Here is a 16,951-nt window from a genome sequence, read left to right as displayed (position 1 = left end):
TCCAATCTGTTGAGGGCCTGTACAGAATAAAAGAGGAAGGGGGATTTGTCTCTTTTTCCTGCCTCACTGTTGAGCTGGGACATCTCATCACATCTTTTCCTGCCCTTGGATTCATCATCAGCCCCCCTGGTTCTCAGGCCTTCGGACTCAGAGTAAATTAACACTTTCTTGGGTCTTTAGCTTGCAGATGACAGACCAAGGAACTTCTCGGCCTCCATAATCACATGAACCAACTCCTCATAATAAATCTTTTATATCCTATTGGTTCTGTTTCTCTGGAGAACCCCGATTAATACTAGTAAATGTTTGAAAGTTTCCATAATAAAAAGTTAAATTTAAAAAGAATATTGAGGGACTTCCCTGGTGGTGCAGTGGTTGAGAATCTGCCTGCCAATGCAGGGGACACGAGTTCGAGCCCTGGTCCGGGAAGATGCCACATGCCGTGGAGCAACTAAGCCCGTGGACCACAACTACTGAGCCTGCGCTCTAGAGCCCACAAGCCACAACTACTGAGCACACACACCGCAGCTACTGAAGCCCACGCGCCTAGAGCCCGTGCTCCACAACAAAGAGTAGCAATGAGAAGCCCGCGTACCGCAACGAAGAGTAGCCCCTGCTCGCCGCAACTAGAGAAAGCCCGTGTGCAGCAACGAAGACCCAACACAGCCAAAAATAAATATAATAAATTTATTTTAAAATAATAAAAGTAAAATTTAAAAAAATAAAAAGAATATTGAAGGACTTATATCCAGAATATATAGAGGACTCTCAAATCTTTATAATAAGAAAACAATCCATGGGAGTTCCCTGGTGGTCTAGTGGTTAGGATTTGGGGCTTTCAGTGTTGTGGGCTGGGTTCAGTCCCTGGTCAGGAAACTGAGATCCCACAAGCCAAGCAGCGTGGCCAAAAAATAAATAAATAAAATAGAAAGAAAGAAAGGGAGGGAGGGAGAAACGGGGAGAGAGAAAGAGAGACAGAGAAAAGAAGAGATGAAGAAAGGAAGGAAGGAAGGAAGGAAGGAAGGAAGGAAAGAAAGAAAGAAAGAAAGAAAGAAAGAAAGAAAGAAAGAAAGAAAAAGAGAAAGAGAAAGGAAAGCAAAGGAAAGGAAAGGAAAGGAAAGGAAAGGAGGGAGGGAGGGAGAAAGAAAGGAAGAAAGAAAGGAAGAGAGAGAGAAAGGAAACAACCCAATTAAAAGGCGGGTAGAAGGGACTTCCCTGGTGGTCCAGTGGGTAAGACTGTGCTCCCAATGCAGGGGGCCCAGGTTCAATCCCTGGTCAGGGAACTAGATCCTGCATGTATGCCACAACTAAGAGTTCGCATGCCGCAACTAAGAAGTCTGTATGCCGCAACTAAGACCCGGTGCAGCCAAAGTAAATAAATAAATATTAAAAAAAAAAAAAGTGGGCAGAAGATATGAACAGACACTTCATGAAAGAAGATAACAAGATGGCAAATAAGCACAAGAAAAGATCCTTAACATAATTAGCCGCTAGGGAAATACAAACTAAAATCACAATGACATGCCACTTCACACTCACTACAATGGCTATAATTTAAAAAAATTTTAAGTCAATAGCCAGTGATGGCAAGGTGCAATGTGACTAGAACTCTCATACACTACTGGTAAGAATGCAAAATGGTACAGCCACTCTGAAAATGGCTTGGCAGTTTCTTATAAAGTTAAACATACAGTTACCATATGGCCCAATAATCCCCCCTCCTAGGTAACTGCCCTAGAGAAATGGAAATTATGATCCTATACCTAAATGTAAATGTTTATAGCAGCTCTATTTATAATCGCCCCCAAACTGGGAACAATCCAAATGTCCTTCAATGGGCAAATGGATAAGCAAACAGTGGTATGTCCATAAAATGGAACACTACTCAGCAATAAAAAGGATCAAACCATTGATACGTGTAGCAACATGGAAGAATATCTCAAATACATGATGCTAAGTGAAAAAAGCCAGGCTCAAAAGGCTACACACTGTATGATTCTATTTATGTGACATTCTGGAAAAGGCAAAACTATAGGGATCGAAAAAAGATCACTGGTTGCCAAGGGTTGGGTCGAAGTAGAGAGAGGGACTGACAACAAAACTGCAGCATGAGACAATTTTGAGGGGTGATGAAAGCATTCTGAACTATGCGGTGATGGACACATGACTACATGTTTGTCAAACTCAGAACTGTACACTATAAAAAGTGAATTTATTGTATGTAAATTAAAAATAAAGAAAAACAGAAAAAAGAAAATGCTATGAAGCCTGTTGGTAAAGAGAGGCATGTATAAAACTGTTGTTATAAATCAATTTGTAGTTAGTGTGCATGTGTTTGTGCATGTGTATGTACACACCCATATTTACACATTAATAAATACACACACATACAAAAGTATTACATGTGCAATGTGAATAATGCTCATCTCTGATTAGTAAGATTCCAGGAAACTTGTTTTCTTCTTTTAACTTACTGGTGTTTTCTGATTTTTTTTTTTCTAAAATAAATTAGTATTGCTTTTATTATTTATTTCTTTCTTTTTTAAAAAATAAATTTATTTATTTATTTGTTTTTATTTTTGGCTGTGTTGGGTCTTCGTTGCTTCACAAGGGCTTTCTCTAGTTGCGGCGAGCAGGGGCTACTCTTCGTTGTGGTGCGTGGGCTTCTCATTGTGGTGGCTTCTCTTGTTGTGGAGCACGGGTTCTAGGCACGTGGGCTCAGAAGTTGTGGCTCGCGGGCTCTAGAGCGCAGGCTCAGTAGTTGTGGTGCACGGGCTTACTTGCTCCGCGGCATGTGGGATCTTCCCGGACCAGGGATCGAACCTGTGCCCCCTGCATTGGCAGGTGGATTCTTAACCACTGCATCACCAGGGAAGCCCCTATGATTTCTTTAAAAAGTAATTTTAAAACAAGCAGATAAAAAGAAAAATGCAAGCTCCTCTGAGACGCTTTTCCTGATTCCTCCACAACTAACCTTTTGCCTTGCAGGCCTCCCCTCCATCTCCTCCTAGCACCTACCACAGGCTGCCCTGCAGCCTCATTCTCTCTGTAGCCTCAGCCTCCCCTCCTGATGAGCTAAAGTGCCTCCTCACCCGCCTTGTTCCTGTGTTCACTCCAGTTTACTCCAGGGGGGCGCCTGTCTCAGGAATCATGTCCATCTGGTTCCTTGCTCTATCCCACCAGCCACCCCCAACAGGCACTCAGTAAAGAGCTGGTCAGTGACTGACCAAGCAATTGGGAATGAACAGGCATCTAATAAATGACCAGTAAACCATATCTACAGGTAACTGGACACTATCCAAAGGGTGATAATTAATGTTTCAAGTCAGCTTAGAATATGGACTCAGGTGAAGGGCCTTTGGGATGACCCCTGCCCACTTAAGTTTCTAGAAATTATTTGGGAGACAACATACAAGGCTGGCTTATCACTTACCATATTTGTGGATAAGAGACTTGGAACTGTTAATACTTAAAATGAGAACTTTCAGAATCATCCCAACATGTGATAAGGTAGACTCTAACTGGCTCATATTTAAGGTTCAAAGAGTCAGCTGTAGGAATACAGAATAGCAGAAAGCAGACTTGATAAAAGCAGTCAAGTGAAAACAGACCTGGTGATTTGAGGTGACATTAGTCTCGCTGAAGCTTACTGTCTGTCAGTAAAGGATGAAGTAAAAGACAAATTTTGGTGGCAGGGGTTGAGCTGAGTGATCACAGATCTTTTCTCATCTAGGACCCTCCATTTTCACATCTACAGGCTGAAGTCTATTCATTAGTTTGAAAAGATATTAAGTCCAAAACTTATTAAAATGGATATTTTTATGATTCCCTTCACATGCCAGGAATATCCAGAGTGATATTTTAAATGTCCTTACTTCAAAAACAAAAATAAACAACAACATAAACAAACCAAAATATCACAGCATTCTAACTTCTCTCTAGCTTAAGCAGACCAAGGTCCTAGCAGCCTGCAAGCCAATAACCTATTTGCTAAATAAAAACATATCAGAAAGCTTCCAAATATCACAACTTTGGAATTCCAGTTCCAGTTAATGGAGTAAGTACACTCTACCCTGAATGCTGCTATAATATCTGGAAACAATGCGTGGAGCAGCTATTTCAGGACTGTGAAAAATACATAGTAGAAGGTAAACGGGGGAAGAAGACCAGAATTCAAAGTTCCACTGAGCCGGCAGTCAGTTTCCTATTTTTCCTCCAAGATTGCCCAGTTTAGACTCAAAGCAGCCTCAAATCCAGAAAAGGGAACCAGGTGTGGACAGAGAGAGCCCCAGGACAATCCCTCCTATTCTGGCTGGAGATGTGGGCAAGGGGATTCTTAACACTATAAACACTGGAGGAAATTCTGTTTTTTGTTTTGTTTTGTTTTAATTTTTTTCCCTTCATTCTCTCCTATTTCAGACCCCAGGCAAGCCTGAAGTGGCATAAGCAGCTGCAGCAACAGAAGCCTGAAGATGCCTGAAACTCTGATGGAGGGGACTCTTCCTGTATGATCAGAGGAAGGAGAATTCCAAGAGAATGGGTGAACCCCCATTGCTTTTTTCTATCCCTGTCTTCCCACTGTTTGGCCCCAGACAAACAGTAGTGAAGTAACTACAATAGTAACTAAAGTGGCAGCTTTCTGGACACAGACCTGAAAGGGGAGTTACAGAGAACTGGAAAGTACCAAGGAGACAGCAGAAAGAGAAAGCGAATCCATAAAGCTGCTTATAAACGTGGGGCCCACTCCAAGCTGTACATGCAAAGATCTGATTCTAAACAGCATAATAAAGACTTTAAGAACTGAACTATGGGACAGGTCACCACACAGGTCTCAGATCGGCCATTGGGTGGCACACACAAAGGAAAGATCCAAATAGCATTGCAAAGGCTTTGAAACAATTGACACTGAATTCTCAACCCACAGAAGACTGGCCACAACTTGCCACCTGAACCCAATCAGGCAGACTGCCTTCTAAAACAAAACAAAAATCAGCATTCTTCACAGGATTTAAACAAGACCAGAGTTTCAAAATATAATACTCAAATGTCTGTGATATAATCCAAAATTACTTGAAATACAGAAACTAGGAAAATCCCAGCTCACATGGAAAAAGACAATCAACAGATGCCAATGCGGAAATGACACAGTTGTTGGAATTATCAGACTGTAAAGTAGCTATAACAAGAATAATCCAAGAAAAAAAGATGGACACTCTTGAAAAGAATGGAAAGACAGAAAGTCTCAGCAAAGAAATTGAGATATAAAGAAGAACCAAATGGAAATTTTAGAACTATAAAAGGCAATATCCAAAATAAAAAACTCAATGTATGAGCTTAATAGCAGAACAGAGCTGACAGAGGAAAATAATCAGTGAACCTGAAGATAAATCAATAGAAATTACCAAATCTAAACAACAAAGAGAAAAAAATGAACAGAGCCTCAGGGAACTATGTGATAATACCAAAAGGTCTACTGTTTGCGTCACTGGAGTCCCAAAAGTAGAGGAGAAAGAATGTGGAATAGAAAAAAGTATTCGAAGAAACAGCGGCAGACAACTTCCCATATTTGGCAAAAAACATAAATTCAAAGATTCAAGAAGCTCATCAAACTCCAAACAGAAAAAACTCAAAGAAATTTATGCCCAGATGCATCATAAACTGCTGAAAACTGAGAAAGAAAAAGTCCTAAAAGCAGCCAGAGAAAAATGATGCATTATACATAACAAAACAATGATTCAAATGATGCAGATTTATCATCAGAAACCACAGAGGCCACAAAGAAGTGGAATAACATTTTTAAAGTGCTGAGAAACAAACTGACAACCCAGAATTCTACATCCAGCAAAACTATCCTTTAAGAATAAAGGTGAGGGCTTCCCTGGTGGCGCAGTGGTTGAGAGTCTGCCTGCCAATGCAGGGGACACGGGTTCGAGCCCTGGTCTGGGAAGATCCCACATGCCGCGGAGCAACTAGGCCCGTGCACCACAACTACTGAGCCTCCGCGTCTGGAGCCTGTGCTCTGCAACAAGAGAGGCCGCGACAGTGAGAGGCCCACACACCACGATGAAAAGTGGCCCCCGCTTGCCACAACTAGAGAAAGCCCTCACACATAAACGAAGACCCAACACAGCCAAAAAAAAAAAAAAAAAAGAATAAAGGTGAGGACTTCCCTGGTGGCACAGTGGTTAAGAATCCGCCTGCCAATGCAGGGGACACGAGTTCGAGCCCTGTTCTGGGAAGGTCTCAAAGGCCGCAGAGCAACTAAGCCCATGTGCCAAAACTACTGAGCCTGCACTCTAGAGCCCACAAGCCACAACTACTGAAGCAAGAGCGCCTAGAGCCCATGCTCTGCAACAAAGAAAGCCACCACAATGAGAAGCCCAAGAACTGCAACGAAGAGTAGCCCCTGCTCCCCACAACTAGAGAAAGCCAGCCTGCAGCACCAAAGACCCAAAAATAAAATAAATAAATAAATTTATTTTAAAAAAAAGAAGAAAGGTGAAATAAAGACATTCTCAGACAAAAGAAAATTAAGACAATTCATAGCCAATAGAGGCGCTCTAAATGAAATGATACAATTTCAAATCTTCAGATAGAATAAAAATTATACCAGAAAGAAACTTGGAACATCAGGAAGGAAAGAGGAGCAACAGAAATGGTAAAAAGCTGAGTAAATATAATAGACAATTTTTCCCCTTTTGAGTTCTTTAAAATATGCATGATGGTTGAGAGCAAAATTTATAACATTGTCTGATGGGATTTTCAATGTATATGACAACGAAAACAATGGAGGAGGGTAAAGAGGTAAAGGAACCTACATGCTAGTAATGTTTCTATATTTTACCTTAAGTAGTAAAATAGTAATTATAATTAGACTGCAAAATGTTAATGTTAGTGTTCTGTTAATTATGTATTATGTAATTTCTAGAGCAAATACTGAAAAACCCTATGTAAAGAGATATAGTCAAAACTCAGTAGATTAATTCTAATGGAATACTGGCAAATAGTCAAATAATCTAAAAGAAGAGAGTAAAGGGAAAACAGAGGAACAAAGCACAGAGGGAACAAATAGGAAATAAATCATAAAGCTGTAGGCCTAAATCCAAACGTAATAATAACAATATTAAATGTAAATGGTCTAAACACACACCAACTAAAAGATGGAGATTGTCAGAATGGATTTAAAAAATAGGACCCAACTGTATGCTATCTATAAGAAACTTCAAATATAATGATTTAAGTAGGTTAGAAGAAAATGATGGAAACAAATAAACCATACAAACATCAATAAGAGAAAGCTGGAGTGGCTGTATTAATATCTGATAAAAGATACTTCATAAGTCAGAAAGAGAAAAACAAATATCGTACACTAACACATATATGTGGAACCTAGAAAAATGGTACAGATGAACCGGTTTGCAGGGCAGAAATAGAGACACAGATGCAGAGAACAAACATATGGACACCAAGGGGGGAAAGTGGCGGGGGGGTGGGGGTTGTGGGATGAATTGGGAGATCGGGATTGTCATATATACACTAATATGCATAAAATAGATAACTAATAAGAACCTGCTATATTAAAAAAAAAAAGATACTTCAGAGCATACAAAATTACCAGGGATAAAAAAAAGAGATTTCATAAAAATAAGTTTCAATTCACTAAGAAGGTATAATACAACAAATAACAGAGCCTCAAAATACATGAAGCAAAACTGATCAAACTGAAAGAAATGGGCAAATATAGTCAATGACTTCAACATTCCTCTCTCCAAAGAACTAGGAGACAGAAAATCAGCAAGAATACAGAAGTACTGATGGATCAAAGAATACAGAAGTATTGATGGATCAAACACTGAAACATAAGACCTAAAATAATAAAACTCTTATAAGAAAACATAGGGGAAAAGTTTCATGACATTGCATTTGGTAATAATTTTTTGGATATGATACCAAAGCACAGGGTAAAAAATAAAAATAGATAAATTGAACTACACTAAAATTTAAATTTCTGTACACCAGGGGACACAATCAACAGAGTAAAAAGACAACTAGAGAACAGGAGAAAATATCTGCAAATCATATATCTAGTAAGAGTTAATATCTAGAATATACGAAGTACTTCTACAACTCAACAACAAAACAACCAGATTAAAAAATGGTCAAAAGACTTAAATAGATGCATTTCTCCAAAGCTATACAAACAGCCAACAAGCACATGAAAAGATGCTCAACATCACTAATCATCAGGTAAATGCAAATCAAAACCGCAATGAGATACCACCTCACACCAATTAAGATGGCTACTATCAAAAGAAAAAAAAAACAGAAAATAACAAGTGTTGGTAAGGATGTGCAGAAATTGGAACTCTTGTCACTGTTGGTGGGAATGGAAAATGGTGCAGCCTCTGTGGAAAACAGGACGGTGGTTCCTCAAAAGTTAAAAAATAGAATTACCATATGATCCAGCAATTCCACTTTTGGGTACATATATCCAAAAGAATTGAAAGCAGGATCTGAAGGAAATACCTGTACACCTGTATTCATAGCAGCGCTATTCACAACAGCCAAAAGGTAGAAGCAACCCAAGTATCCAATGACAGATGAATAAACAAATTGTGGTGTATACATACAATGGAATATTATTCAGCCTTAAAAAGGAAGAAATTCTGACATATGCCACAACATGGATGAATCCTGAGGGCATTATGCTTAGTGAAATAAGCCAGGCACATAAAGATAAATACTGCACGATTCCATTTACATGAGGTATCTAGAAACAGAAAGTAGAATGGTGGTTGCCAGAGGCTGGGGGAGGTGAGAAATAGAGAGTTGTTTAATGGGTGTAAAGTTTTAGTTTTGCAAGATGAAAAAGTTTTGGAGATTGGTTGCACAACGATGTGAATATACTTAACACTACTGAACTGTACATTTTATTTATTTTTTTAAATAAATTTATTTATTTATTTATTTTTGGCTGTGTTGGGTCTTCATGGGCTTTCTCTGATTGTGGTGAGCAGGGGCTACTCTATGTTGCGGTGCACGGGTTTCTCATTGTGGTGGCTTCTCTTGTGGCAGAGCATGGACTCTAGGTGCACAGGCTTCAGTAGTTATGGCACGTGGGCTCAGTAGTTGTGGCTCTCAGGCTCTAAAGCGCAGGCTCAGTAGTTGCGGTGCACAGGCTTAGTTGCTCCACGGCATGTGGGATCTTCCCTGACCAGGGCTCGAACCTGTGTCCCCTGCATTGGCAGGTGGATTCTTAACCACTGCACCACCAGGGAAGTCCTGACCTATACATTTTAAAACAGTTAACACATAATGGATAAAGATGGTGTGGTATACACACACACACACACACACACGTATACATATATATATAATGGAATATTACTCAGCCATAAAAAAGAATGAAATACTGCCATTTGCAGCAACATGGATGGACCTAGAGATTATCATACTGAGTGAAGTAAGTCAGAGAAAGACAAATACTATTTATCATTTATAGGTGGAATCTAAAAAAAATGACACAAATGAACTTATTTTCAAAACAGAAACAGACTCACAGACATAGAAAACAAACTTATGTTTACCAAAGGGGAAGGGAGGGGGTGGATAAATTAGGAGTATGGGACTAACAGATACACACTACTATATATAAAAGAAACAATAAGGATTTACTATATAGCACAGGGAACTATGTTCAATATCTTGTAATAACCTATAATGGAAAAGAATTTGAAAAAGAATATATATATATAAAAATAATTGAATAACTTTGCTGTACAGCTGAAACTAATACAGTATTGTAAATCAACTATAGCTCAATAAAAATAAAATGCTTAAAACAGTAATTTTTACATTATGTATATTTTATCACAATTTAAAAAAGAATATAGACGTACTGAACAATATCATCAACCACCTGGATCTACCTGATCTTTATAAAACACTTCACCTATCAAAAGGAGAGAACACATCCTTCACAAGTATGCATGGAACATCTCCAAGATAGACAATATCTTTGATGAGAAAACATACTTTTTTTTTGGGCTGCACCGTGTGGCATGCGGGATCTCAACCAGGGGTGGAACCCGTGCCCCCTGCAGTGGAACCAGAGTCTTAACCACTGGACAGCCAGGGAAGTCCTGAAAACATACTTTAATAAATTTAAAAGAAAATCACATAAAGTATGTGCTCTGATCATAATGGAACTAAACTAGAATTAATAATGGAAAGAAAATTGGAAAAATCTCCAATCACTTGGCAATTAAACAATATGTTCTTAAATAATTGATGTGTTAAAGAGCAAGTTTCAAGAGAAATTAGAAAATATTTTGAACTGAATGAAAATGAGAATACAACTTACAAAAAACTTGTGAGATATAGCTAAACCAGTACTCAGAGGGAAAGTTATAACACTGAATGCTTACAATAGAAAAGAGCAAAGATCTCAAATCAACAATCTAAATTTCCACCTTAAGAAACTAGAAAAAAAAGTAATCCTAAAATAGTAGAAGAAAGGAAATAATAAAGAGCTAAAATCAATAAAATGGGAAAAAATAGAGAAATGTCAACGAAAACAAAAAACTGGTTTACTTCTGTAGCCAGATGGCCACAGGAAAAAAAAGAAAAAATTTACCAATTATCAGGAATAAGAAAAGATATACCAACAGACCCCCACAAACATTAAAAGGATAATAGAGAAATACTACAAACAACTCTACACACATAAATTTGACAATGATAGGGACCAATTTCTTGAAAGCCACAAACTACCAAAACTCACCCAAGAAGTGAAAGATAACTAAATCTATACTCCTCATGAACAAAGACACAAAACTCCTCAACAAAATACTAGGAAATCTAATCCAGCGATATTATGTAAAAAGAATAGTACACCACAATCATTGTGATTTACCCCAGGAACAAAAGGCTGCTTCAGTTTTCCAAAATCAGTAAATGTAATCCACCATAAAACACTTCATTATGTCAATGGATGCAGAAAAAAACATTTGACAAAATTCAACATTCATTCATGATAAATGTTGCCAGCAAACTAGGAAGAGAAGGGAACTTCCTCAACCCAAGAAAAGGGCATCTACCAAAAATCTACAGCTAATATCATACTTTCTGAAGAAAATGAATGCTTTCCCCCTAGGATAGGGAACAAAGCAATGACTCAATTCTCATCACTGATATTTCACATCCCACTGGAAGTGCTAGCCAGTGCAAGAAAAAGAGATAGAAGGCATACAGATTGGAAAGAAAGAACAACTGTCCCTATTCACAGACGGCATGATTGTCTATGTAGTTCCACGGGAATCTATAAAGAAGCTCCAAGGACTAATGTGTGAGTTAGCCAGGTGGCAGGATCCCAGGTTAACACACAAAAATCTATTTTATTTCTGTATCCTAGCAATAAATCATCAAAAACTGAAATTTAAAAAAAATATATATCAGTTACAATAGATGTGAAAAGAATAAAACACTTACATATAAATCTAACAAAACAGGTACAGGACCTGCACAATGAAAACTACAAAACATTGAAGAAAGAAATAAAAAACAACCTAAATAGGTAGACAGACGTACTGTGTTCATGGACTGGAAGACCCAATACAGTTGCAATATCAATTCTCTACAAATCGATCTGTAGGTTTAACACAATCCCAAAATCCCAGCAAGATTTTTCTATAGATAGAAAGAAGTTGATTGCAAAATTTATATGGAAAGTCAAAGGAATGATCAAAATTTTGAAGAACTAAGTTGAAGGATTCTTACTACCTGATTTGAGAATTACTATAAAGCTACAGTAGGGGACTTCCCTGGTGGCACAGTGGTTGACTCTGCGCTCCCAGTGCAGGGGGCCCCAGGTTCGATCCCTGGTCGGAGAACTAGATCCCACATGCGTGCCGCAACTAAGAGTTTGCATGCCACGATTGAGGAGCCCACGTGCTGTGACTAAGGGGCCCGCCTGCCACAAGTAAGACCAAGCACAACCAAATAAATAAATAAATATATTTTTTAAAAAGCTACGGTAATCAAGACAGTATAACAGCAATAAAAGGATGGACACATAGATCAATGGAACAGAATAGAGTCCAGAAACAGACATACACAAATATGACCAAATGATTTTTGACAAAGGTGGAAAGGCAATTTAATAGAGAAAGGATAGCCTTTTCAACAGTGTTGGAGCAACTAGATGTCAGCAAGTATATAAACCTCAAGCTAAATTTTCCAACTTGTATAAAAACGAACTAAATCTAGATCTAAATTAATATAAAACATGAAACTATAATTCTCAGAAGAAAACATGGAAAATTTTTATGACCTGAGATTAGTTCTTAGATATGACTCAAAGAGCAGAATCCAGGAGAAAAAAAAAAATTGATAAACTGATTTTCGTCAAAACTAAAAACTTGTTCTGCAAGACATGGTTAAGAGAATGCAAAGACAAACCACAAAATGAGTTTAAAATATTTTCAAGTCATGTATCTGACAAAGCTCTTATATCCAAAGTATATAAAGAATTCTTAAAGCTCAACAGTAAAAAAAAAAAAAAATTGTCTAATACAAAAACAGGCAAAAGACTCAAATTCTTCACCAAAGAGAATATACAGATAGCAAATAAGCCCAAAATGCTTACATCATTAGCCATTTAGGAAAATGCAAATTAAAATCACTATAACATGCCACTACACACCTATTACATTGGCTTTAAAAAAAAAAAAAAAAAAAAGAAGGGCTTCCCTGGTGGCGGCAGTGGTTAAGAATCCGCCTGCCAATGCAGGGGACACGAATTCGAGCCCTGGTCCGGGAAGATCCCACATGCCATGGAGCAACTAAGCCCGTGCGCCACAACTACTGAAGCCCATGCGCCTAGAGCCCCTGCTTGGTAACAAGAGAAGCCACCGCAATGAGAAGCCCACGCACCGCAACGAAGAGTAGCCCCCGCTCATGGCAACTACAGAAAGCCCACGTGCAGCAACGAAGACCCAACGCAGCCAAAATTAAATAAATTAATTAATTAAAATTATTTAAAAAAAAAAAAAAAGATAACACCAAGTGCTATAGCCAGGATGCAGAACAACTGGAACTCTCATATACTGATGGTAAAATGAAAAATAGTGCAGACTCTCTGGAAAACTATTCAGCAGCTTCTTATACATTTAAACATACACTTACCAGGGACCTCCCTGGTGGTCCAGTGGTTAAGACTCTGCGCTCCCAATGCAGGGGGTCAGGCTCGATCCCTGGTCAGGGAACTAGATCCCACATGCCTCAACGAAAAGACACCACGTGTCACAATGAACATCCCGCATGCAGCAACGAAGATCCCACGTGCCACAACTAAGACCCGGTGCAGCCAAAAAAATAAGTAAATAAATATTCAAAAAAAATAAATAAACATACACTTACCATATGATCGAGCAATTTCACTCCTAGGTATTAACCCCAGTGAAATAAAAACCTATGTTCACACAAAAACTGTATATGAATGTTTACAGCAGCTCCATTCATAATCACTAAAACTTGGAAACAACCCCAAATGTCCTTCAACAGTAAATGATTATAAAGAAACTGTAGTACATACCTACAGTACTCAGCAATAAAAAGGAATGAACTACCGATAAAATACAACATGAATGAATCTCAAATGCATTACCTTAAGTGAAAGACAAAATCAAAAGGTTACATACTCTATGATGCTCTGGAAAAGACACAACTGTAGTGATGGGGAACAGATAAGTGGTTGTCAAGGGGTGGGTGTGACCACAAAGGAAAAGAATGAGGAAGTTTTGTGGGTTGATGAAACTGTTCTGTATCCTGATTGAGGTAGTGGTTATGTGAATGTATATCTGTGTTAAAACTCATAGACCTGAATGCCAAAAAAAGTCAATTTTATTGTATTTCAATTTAAAAAACAGAACATGGGGAGACCACCAACATCCTTAGCATGTCCCCAACCTCTAGAGCTCAAATTTCTGCCAGTTTTCCTATGCTCTCAGAAAGAAAATGGTGTGAACTCCCTTATTAAATTTTTTTTCTTGTTGGTTTAATTCAAAACCACGATGTGATGAATTTCAAATTAGCTTTTAAATGCTGTTTTTCCAGCATTCAAAATATAGAATAAAAGCCCTTCAATTTTGCCACTCAGTCATGAAACAAAACAAAAATAATCTAAAGAAAGAAACAGATCAATTTCCAAAACGGAAACCAAAACAAAAGCAAGACTGAGTCTACTGGACGGGGCCAACCAGCTAGAGTCTAAAACATAATGAATCATAATGTTCAGACATTAGCTGTGTATTTAAGACTTGTGCACTCCACAACAAGAGAAGCCACAGCAATGAGAAGCCGGCGCACCGCAACGAAGAGTAGCCCCCGCTCGCTGCAACTAGAGAAAGCCAGTGCGCAGCAACGAAGAACCAACTCAGCCAAAAACAAATAAATAAATGAAATAAATTAAAAAAAAAAAAGACTTGTGCAGTTTTCTGAATATATACTATACTTCCATAAAAAGTCCTTAAAAGCAATAACATAAATCTACAGTTATAACTCCAAAAAAAAAAAAAACCCACCACTCTGTGCCATACCCAAAAGCAAGTTATAGAACAGCATGTACAATATCCCATTTTTACAAATATGCACACATAGGAACAAAGTCTAAAACAATAGATACCTGTTAACAGAAGTTCTCCCTAGCTGATGAGAATACTGGTGATTTTTACTTCTTTCTTCATTTTTCTATAGTAGTCTTTTTTTTTTTAAACCACAGAGACAAATACTTTTATAATCAGAAAATTTTTTTTTTCATTTTGGAAAATAGCATTCAAGTTAAAAATGTGATATTTATACTACAGATCAATTTATATATGACTTAGGCTGTGGGCTCCTTGACATAAAGGAGCTTTGTAAGCCTCATACAGTACCAGATTCCCAAAAGACATTTTACCAGATGTGTGTCTGGAGAAGGAAGAATAGAAATATGCAAGGCTTCTCACGAGAAGTGGTAACTTCTCTGGCATCTCTGAATAAAAAGAGGGGAAGAAATCAGGCAAGTGGCAAAGGTAGGTCTGGATGGAGGGAGGCCTGTGAGTGATGGCGAAGAGGCAGAATAGATCCTGACACGGAACGAAGGCAGGGAAGTAGACCGAGAGGGAGACAAGGAAATCTGGAAGAGGTGTGAAGCAAAAGACCAGTGTGCTCACTAAAAATCAGAGGGCTAACTATTCCATCCCTCTCCCCTTCCCTGCCTTCCCACCCCTAAGAGAAGTGACCCCAAGGCTGTTCCTTGCACAGGGGTGCCATGCTCAGGACCCCGACTGCCTAAGGGGGGCGGGTCCCTGACCCAAGGGCAGCCAACCCACAGGCTGGCGAGGCACCTCTAATTTGGCCTGGCTAGGAAAGCTCCACCCAAATAGAGACAGTGGTAATCAGGCCAATCAGACGCTCTCTGGAATTCAACCGCAGTCAGCAAGTTAGCGTCAGAGAGAGCAGACAGACCTGGGATGAACATTTTAAATAATCTATCAGAATATACTTATAAGATGTACATCAGAAAACGCAACGCCTGCGACTTTGCCTAAGCGTTCTTTTACGACTCTCTGACCTTTTAGGAGTTGCTTTTTGGTTTATACTGTCGTTTACATAAAATACCTAAGTGCACACACTGCAGAGCCTGAAAATGCTGTCCTGCACTTTTGTGCTGCTACTTAACAGTGAAATGTGGTTTGTTCCATAGGGCCTCTTACTACGGCAATTCCTTACAACAGGAGATTGTGTTTCCCACTGCTAACAAGTTAGGCGGCAATGTTTTTAACATACTCCCCCTTGCAGTCTTTTCCTCAGCCAGTTTTCTCTTCTTGGAAGTAACCAAGCAGAAGGTTCACATTTTATTAAGAAAACTGCCTTCCTCTGCATAGTTTTCAACCTCCACTCAGGTCCTTGACCAGACTTGCTGATGGGATTCTTTCAGGTTGACGGCACCCAGTCCTTGGCTACCTGAGACAGACACCCTGCCACGTGCTGCCCTCCACTGCGGGGCATGGCCCCTGTGCCCCTCCAGCCAGTTCCCGTCCCCAGGTTCTCAGACCAAGGCAGTCAGTGCTCACAAGCCCCTGCCAGATACGCCCAACGGACAGATCCCCGTCCCTAACTAAGCAGGCCCAGCTGGCAGCGGATGAGGCACTTGGCTGGCCTCGGGCTAGAATGGGGCCAGCACAGAGCTGGGCAGAGCCCAATCCTCTTTCAGATGTGATGAGGTCACAGGCCGGGCTATGAAGAGAGGACATGGGCCGTTTGTGGCCCAGGAGCCACGGGCTGCCCTTAACCCAGCAGCTAGAAAGAAAAACTGAGTCCTGCTGAGTGAAGCACTGACTCAAGTAAAACTCCCAAGATTCATGAGGCCCAGCTGCTTGGCCCTCCCAGGGTTCCCTCCAAGGCCTGGTGTACCTGGTCCTGCAGTCAACCCCAAGGAACCCACGTGTCTCTCTGCTCCTGGCAACTCAGAGCTGACCGACACTGCAGGCATGGGCTCAGCCCTGGGAGCAGCCCACCCAGTCAGAGGCGCCTCAGTGCTCACACCCAGACAGGAGCTCCTAGGGCGGCAAGTGTGTCAGGATATCTGCCCCAGCCTCGACTACCCAAGCACACGTCATCAGTTGTTTGACGGATGTTCTAACAATAATTTAGGTTCGGAGCGGGACCAAAAGTTTAATTTCAACAACGTGGGAGCTCTTGTTGAAATGAGTCAGAAAGTTAACTTTTTATCTGTGTTCATCCATTCAGTCATGCAGTACTGACTTCATCTTCATGCACACACCTCACAGAGGACCACACAAAAGGCTAGAAGGCCCTGCACATGCTTACCAATCTAAAAAAAAAAAAATCTGTTTTAAATACTGTATCTGGAAAACTAAATTTAAAGTTCACATTTTTGTTTTATTTG

General features: G+C 39.6%; 1 protein-coding gene across 1 annotated transcript in view; it reads right to left on the bottom strand.

Moving 5' to 3' along the window:
• Window positions 1-16,951, bottom strand: part of CMTM4 (CKLF like MARVEL transmembrane domain containing 4) — a 61,267-nt gene that overhangs the window by 29,028 nt on the left and 15,288 nt on the right. The window lies entirely within an intron of this gene.

The sequence above is a fragment of the Balaenoptera borealis genome (assembly GCF_965194805.1).
Source record: "Balaenoptera borealis genome assembly, chromosome: 19".
In the NCBI taxonomy this organism is placed as follows: Eukaryota; Metazoa; Chordata; class Mammalia; order Artiodactyla; family Balaenopteridae; genus Balaenoptera; species Balaenoptera borealis.
Note: the sequence above shows the minus strand (reverse complement) of the source record. Positions and strands in the feature narration are given on the sequence as shown.